Source organism: Corapipo altera, unplaced genomic scaffold (assembly GCF_003945725.1).
Source record: "Corapipo altera isolate COAL_440 unplaced genomic scaffold, ASM394572v1 60861, whole genome shotgun sequence".
In the NCBI taxonomy this organism is placed as follows: Eukaryota; Metazoa; Chordata; class Aves; order Passeriformes; family Pipridae; genus Corapipo; species Corapipo altera.
In genome coordinates, this window is record NW_020885145.1 from 82,802 (window position 1) to 90,614 (window position 7,813).

A 7,813-nucleotide genomic window follows, 5' to 3' on the forward strand; every position below is an offset into this window, starting at 1 on the left:
TACAAACCGGGCCCATCCCAAAGCTGGTGCAGTCAGAAAGCTATTCTCATTTCCCATTCATTCCTGCTCTGTTGAGGATGGATCTCAAAAAAATTGCTGTAGGTTCATTTATTTCGTTTGAATACGAGTCTTCCTATTTACACAAAGTCTCTGGGTCACACAGGATTGGTGGATGCTGAAGAAGGGAAGATTGTGGAGCTGTGCTGGGCCTTGTGAGCCAGTGCTTTGGAGGAGTTTGTGGGGGAAGTTGAGAGCCCATGGAAGTGTTAGGTACAATAAAACAATAAAACATTAGAGTTCCTGACACATGTCCAGCCTGATAGGAATTTATTATGAACTTCATGACCCCAAACAGGGGTCCCAAGAGTCTCTCCTCTCCATGCTACCCTCTCTCTGTGCTCCCCTCCTCTCTAGGCTGCCAGCAGTCCTGACATTCCCCCCTCTCTGGAGTCCCCCCTCTACAGGCCCCACATTTCAGGGTCCCTCGGCTCCCCCCACCTCAGCTGCTATAGGTCCCAGGGGTTCCCTCTCTCCAAGCTCCACCCCTCCCTGACATGCACCCTCTCCAGGCTATCGGCAGTCCCGAGGCTCCCCTGTGAGACTGAAATGTTAATGGTTAATGGCTCAAGCAATCAGCCATTTGCAAAAGCAGTGAGTGCTTTGCTGACGATGTGCACAGTAACAGCCCAGGCACAGAGTGCATGGGCCCCAGAGGGTGCCCACAACAAATCAACCTTTGTTTAGCGAGAAGCTGAGTTTTAAGCCAGATAAAAGAAGGGAGATGGGATGATGCTTCTTATCATGACAATTTCCTCCCTTACACAACTGGGTGGGGACTGCCTCAGCTCTGATATTGGCTGGGGAACTGGGCTCCAAATTTTGGTGGAGCTCCTGAGATTTGGTGGTGGGCTCCTGAGATCACTCTCACCTCCTGAGCCCAGCTCCCAGAATAGTTAATCCAGGGATTGCTCCCACACAAAAGGTGCCAGGACTGCTGAACAGGGAAAGGAGGAAAAGGCAGTTGAACCCTTATTCCTATTTTATATCCAAATGCAAAGTGCTGAGCTGTGGAAATTCCAACTCAAAATTGCCCTGGGAGGAGCTGCTGCAGCCACAGGGACCCCAAAATTGAGAAACAAGGCAGTGTCTGATAAACGTAACAGGTTTTTTTGGGAGCATGTCTCCTTCCCCACCAGAGCTGAGGAAGCAAGAGGCAAATGGGTGGAACATTCCCATGTCACAGTTGAGTTGGGAATTGCTGATCCAGTCTGGATTTGGGGGGAATAACTCTAAAGAGATAAATTTTTTTCATGGCCAGGCTTTGTGAACGAAGATTTGGGAAGGGCTCTATCCACATTTGCTACAAGTGCGCTGGTGGCTAAAGAGGCCAATACGAGATAGACACGTCCACTTGCAAAAGGCACAGCAGAAAGACTCCTTGGATGGTATCAACAGGACATGATTCTTTCTGCATTGTCTTTTCTCCTCAATGGTGATCCTGCTGCGTTCTCAAAGGAAGCAGCAGCGTTACAGATGGTGTGTCTCCAGACCTCCCGACTGGAGGCCAGAGTAGACCAGTGATGACGATCAATATAGCCAAGGTTGAGATGTTGTTTCAGGGAGTCCTTGTATCTCCTCTTCGGGGCTCCTCTCTTGTGGCAGCCGGTGGCAAGTTCACCATAGAGCAAGAGCTTAGGGAGGTGGTGGTTGGTCCTTCATCCTGGAGATGTGCCCTGCCCAGCACAGCTGTGTTCTCAGCAACATGGCCTCAATACTTGTGACTGCTGCTTGTTCTAGAACAGATGTATTGGTCACATAATCTGACCAGTGGATGTTTAGGATTGTATGGAGGTAGCGTTGATGGAAGCGTTCTAGGAGTCGCAGGTGTTGGCAGTAGATGACCTATGATTCGGATCCATATAGGAGAGTAGACAGCACAATGGCTCTGTAAACACTGATCTTGGTACTTTTCTTCAAATGTTTATTTCGCCACATTCTTTTATGGAGTTTTGCAAAAGCTCTCTATGCCTTTGCTAACCTGTTGTCTATCTCTCCGTCAGTCTTACCATCCGAAGAGATGAGGCTCCCTAGGTAATAAAACTGCTGGACTGATTTGAGCTCTGATTGGCCAATGGTGATATGGGGATGATGAAAGACTTCCTGAGGTGCAGGCTGATAGAAGACTTCTGTCTTCTTTAAGATGACTTCCAGCCCAAAAAGCTTAGCAGCCTCAGCAAAGCAGGATGTTAAACGCTGCAGAACTGCTTCTGTGTGAGTGACGAGGGCGTCGTCGTCAGAGTAAAGCAGCTCCTGGACAAGATGGTTTAAGGTCTTAGTGTGGGCCTTCAATCGCCTTAGGTTGAAAGGGTTTCCATCAGTACGGTATCAGATGTAGATCCCATCTTCTTCATCGAGGTCTGCCGTGGCCCTTTGGAGCATCCTGCTGAAAAAGATTGTGAATAGGGTTGGTGCAAGAACGCAGCCTTGTTTCACACCATCAGTTATTAGAAAGGGTTCAGAAAGTGCATTGCCATATCTGACTTGGCCATGCTGATCCTCATGGAGTGAGATGATCACTTTAAGGAACTTGAGGGGACAACCTAAATGTTCCAAAATCTGCCATAGACTTTTTCTGCTCACAGTATCAAAAGTCTTGGTGAGGTCAACAAAGGTTACATAGAGACCTTTGTTCTGTTCCCTACACTTCTCTTGCAGTTGTTTGAGAACAAATCCCATGTCTGTGGTACTCCTGTTGGCTCTGAAATCACATTGGCTTTCAGGAAGAAGTTCTTCTGCTATAGTGGGTATTAGTCTGTTCAAAAGTATTCTTGCCAGGATCTTGCCAGCAATGGAGAGCAGAGTAATACCCTGGTAGTTTGAGCAGTCTGATTTATCTCCCTTCTTATACAAGGTGATGATGATTGCATCAGGAAAGTCTGATGTCATTCCTTTTGACTCAGTCATTAACCCAGGTCAGGTTAATGTCTTTCTCCCCCTTAACCCTCTGAGGGTTGGCTTGACTCTCTCCTGGAAAACCTTTCAACAGGTCCAGGTACCAGAGAACCTTTCAACAGGTTCAGGTTACACCAGAAAGCCTTTCAACAGGTCTGATGTGCCCGGGTCACACCGAGAGGAGAAAAATTCTCACTATAACTTCACAACGAGGGGACCGTCACCATTTGACTCGCCCTCGGTGTCAGTTTTGGACTACGCCGATTACTCCACCACATCCAAAGGGTCCTTGTCCCTGACACCAAAAATGTTACAACCCACCTCAGAAAAGGGGGAGGGTAACCCAGGTTCTTATTAATGAATCCCTTGGGGTGGATTAGAGTGAAACAACACTGAATAATCAGTGTTTGAAAACTTAGAATCATAGAATCACAGAATAGATTGGGTTGGAAAAGACCTCCAAGATCATCAAGTCCAACCCCTGATCCAACTCCAATTACTATATCATGGCACTAAGGGCCATGTCCAATCTCTTTTTAAAAACCTCCAGGGATGGTGATTCCAAAACCTCTCTGGGTAGGCCATTCCAATGCCTGATAACCCTCTCTGTAAAGAATTTCTTCCTAACATCTAACCTAAACCTCCCCGGCAGAGCTCGAGCCCATGTCCCCTTGTCCTATTGTTGGTTGCCTGGGAGAAGAGACCAACCCCCACCTGGCTATAACCTCCCTTCAGGTAGTTGAAGAGAGTGATGAGGTCACCCCTAAGCCTTCTCTTCTCCAGACTAAACAACCCCAGCTCCCTCAGCCTCTCCTTATAGGACTTGTGCTCAAGTCCCTTCACCAGCCTCATCGCTCTTCTCTGGACCCACTCCAGCACCTCAGTATCCTTCCTGAACTGAGGGGCCCAGAGCTGAACACAATACTCAAGGTGTGGCCTCACCAATGCAGAGTACAGGGGAAGGATCACTTCCCTGCTCCTGCCGGTCACACTGTTCTTGATGCAGGCCAGGATGCCATTGGCCTTCTTGGCCACCTGGGCACACTGCTGGCTCATATTCAGCCTCCTGTCGATCAGCACCCCCAGGTCCCTTTCCGCCTGGCTGCTCTCCAGCCACTCTGTGCCCAGCCTGTAGCGCTGCAGGGGTTGTTGTGGCCAAAGCGCAGGACCCGGCACTTGGCCTTGTTGAACTTCATTCCATTGGAGTCAGCCCATCTCTCCAGTCTATCCAGATCACTCTGCAGAGCCCTCCTGCCTTCCGGCAGGTCAACACTCCCTCCCAACTTGGTGTCATCTACAAATTTACTGATGATGGACTCAATCCTCTCACCTAAATCATCAATAAAGATGTTAAAAAGGACTGGGCCCAGCACTGACCCCTGGGGAACACCACTGGTGACCGGCTGCCAACTGGATGCAGCACCGTTCACCAGCACTCTCTGGGCCTGGCCCTCCAGCCAGTTCCTGACCCATATGTAGGGTTTATTTTAGAACAATTTTGTTTCAAAGGTAAACAGGTATGCTGCCATTTTGGGTGTTATCATCTGTATCTCTCATCTACAGCAATATGGCATAAAGAGAACCTTTGGGGAAAATGCATAAGGGAGAGAAAGGAAAGACAGGAGAAGGGTAAGGGAGAGGAAGGGAAAGAAAAGCTGAGAGTGGAAAGATGTCTATAGTCACCACCCACGGGGTCCAGAGATGGAACTTGGTAGTTGCAGCTTCCATGTCTGTCAGTTGAAGGGGTGGCCTTGATCCACTGGGGGTGAGGGAGGGAAGCCCACACACTCAGGGAAGTTATGAGTTATTATATCCATGGACAGTGTCCCGGGCTGTGCCACAAACCCCCAATGTCTCCTGGGCCTGTGCAGAGTTCCTATGAGGGGCAGGAAAAAGGCTTTTTCCCACCTCCCAAGATTGGCAGAGGGGGGGATGGGCTTTGATGGGTCATGCCATGAACCCCCAACACCTTGGACAGCCCAGCACAGAGTTCCCATGCGGGGCCTGGTAAACTCGGCTCCTCTCCTTTCCAGGGCTTGACACCTTCAGCAGCACTGGAGGAGGAGATGGGTCCAGTTGCCCATCAGAAGGATAATGTCAAAGTCCTGCAAAAGCCGGCAAAAGTCTCCTGGCAATCCCAGAATGCAGAAATCATTGACTGTTTCAGTCTCTGACAGTTTCACATAGGAAAAAGCAGGAAGTTGATCCATCGGGAAGAGCCGCAGGGGGGCCGGGGTGGGTGGGAGCAGTGGGATGAGCTCTGCCAGCAGCTCCTGCCTTTCCACAGGGAGAGGGAAGGGGTTGATCCAGCTCTGGGATCGCTCAGGCCGTGATTTCTGCCAGGATGAGAGCAGGGAAAGGAGTCACCATGTCCCTGTTCCCATCCCAGGGGATGGATCTGGTTGTGGAGCCCATGGAGAGCAGGAACTGCTCCAGATTCCCTCCTGATCCTGCTCCGTCCATCACACTCCAATCCCACTCCATCCATCCCACCCCAATCCCACTCCAGAATCCAGCCCTGATCCCAGTCCACAATTTCACCTGATCCCACTCTGGAATCCTGCCCTGAGCTGGAATCCCCTTCCAATCCCACTCCAGCCATTAGGCCCCGATTCCCCTCTGGAATCCTAGTATCCATCCTGGGATCCCGGCACAGAGGATCTGGATCCACACATGCTGCTGATACTCACTGATGGGCGTGGGGTCGTATCCATTCCCCTCCCTTTTCCCTATGGAAATAAAGCGGGATCAGCACCCGTGGCACAGGATCCCCGGAATGCTGCTGAGCGGATCCATGCCCCTTCCCGACCCCCATCCTGGGAGTTACTGGATTGGAGCTTCCAGACACTGACTCCCACGAGGCCGATGATGATGATGGCAGTGATGACGGACACAGCCACCAACACCAGGGTGGAATTCCAGACGGATTCTGGCTCTGGGAAGGGCAGGAGGGGGAGGAAAGGGAGGGTTACCCCCATCCTGCTGTCCCACACTCCCAAATTCCTCCTTCCTAAATGCCCAGTTCCCACATTGCCCGTTCCCAGCCTCACCCCAGGCGAAGATCCTGGGCTCCGGCATTCCAGCGTGCTCCACCCGGCACCGGTACTGCTCCCGCTCCCCCGGCAGCGCCTCGATCCTGGCCCAGCTGTGGAAGGTGCCGTCGCTGTTGGGAACGATCCCGCCCCACTCTGTCTCCTGATCCTGCATTTCGCCCCCTTCAGCCAGTTGATCCCAATCATCCCGGGGTAGAATCCATATGCATGGCACGACAACGTCAGAATCCCGTGTTCCTCTTTCCCAGACACATGGACATTGGGGGGTGGGATCACATCCATGGAGATCCCTGGAATTGTGTCCCAGTCCCACGGAGCCCCATTCCAGCCCCAGAGTCCAATGGAGACCCACAAAGCCTCATCCCAGATCACACCTTGGATCCATATCCAAGCACCTTGGAGCACCTTGGATCCCCATCCCAGCCCCAGACATCCCCCCATTCCCTGGCTCCCCCCACTCTGGTTGTACCGGCCCCCCACTGTCTCCAGGTCGTTGGCAGCAATGAGTTGGTTCCTCTTGTTTATCTGGGTTTGTCCATCCCAATATCCTGGCTCGGCTCCGGCCGCCATCCACGGCATCAGCGGCTCTGCCTGGCCCCACTCGCTGCCGTAGTGCCTGAAGGGGATCCCATCCACGTATCCCATCTCCACGTATTGAGGGATCCCCAGGCTGGGCTCTGACACCGCCACGGACAGGTAACGCATGGAGTGGAGAACTGGGGAACATGGAGATTTGGAGGGTTTGGGGGCGTCCAAGGGTCAAGTAAAGGGGGAACTGGGAGAGCTGGGAGAGCCAGGAAGGGGGTTTGGGGATCCCAGGGCCAAGAGAAGGAGAGTGTAGGGACTGGGAGAGGTGGGAAGGGGCATCCAGGGGTCCCTGTACCCAGGAAAGAGGGGCCCAGGGGGCCTCATTGTTGAAGAAAATGGGGTCTAGGGTCTGGGAAAGGCAGGAAGGGGGGTCCAGGGGGGTCTCAGGGTCAAGGAAAAGGGGGTCTGGGATAGGTAGGATGGCTGGAAAGGGGTGCAGGGGGGTGTTGGCACAGGATAAAGGGGTTCAGTTGGGTCCTGGAGCCGGGGATGAGGGTTCAGTGGGGTCCCAGTGCCCAGGAAGATAGGTAGGATGGCAGGAAAAGGGGCACAGGGGGGTATTTGTTGAGAATAAGGGGGTTCAATTGGGTCCTGGTGCCGGGGATGGGGGTTCAGGGCGCCCTGGTGCAGGAAAAGGGGGTTCAGGGGGGTCCCAGTACAGGTTAACGGGGTCAGGGGGGTCTCAGTGCCCAGAATGGGGTCCAGGGGTGTCCCTGTGTTGGATAAGGGGGTGCAGTGGGATCTCTGTGCCTGCCCCCTGTTCAGAGGGGTTCCCAGTGCCCAGGAATGGGTGTCCAGGGGGGGTGTCCCTGTGTCCAGGAATGGGGGTTCAGGGGGTCCTAGTGCCAGATAAGGGGGCTTAGGGGGGTTCCAGCGCGGGAGTGGGTGCAGGGGGGTCCAAATGCCCAGGAATGGAGGTGGAGAGGGATTCCCGTGCCAGGGAATGGGGATTCAGGGGGTATTGGAGCCCAGGAATGGGGGTTCAGGGGAGTCTCCTTCCAGGAATGGGGGTTCAGGGAGGTTCCCGTGCCCGGAAATGGAGGTTCAGGGGGGTCTCGGTGCCGGATAAGGAGGTTTAAGAGGGTCTCGGTGCTGAGGCACAGGGTGCAGGGGGGTCCCGGTGCCCGGAAATGGAGGTTCAGGGAAGTGCCGGTGCCCGGGAATAAAGGTTGAGGAGTTGCCCGTTTCGGGGGTCCCACTTACCCTCGGGTTGCCCCCCC

At 53.1% G+C, this 7,813-nt stretch overlaps 1 pseudogene; it reads right to left on the minus strand.

The window, feature by feature from the left end:
* Nucleotides 1-4,869: 4,869 nt before the first annotated feature.
* Nucleotides 4,870-7,809, minus strand: LOC113960545 (annotated as a pseudogene).
* Nucleotides 7,810-7,813: the final 4 nt, after the last annotated feature.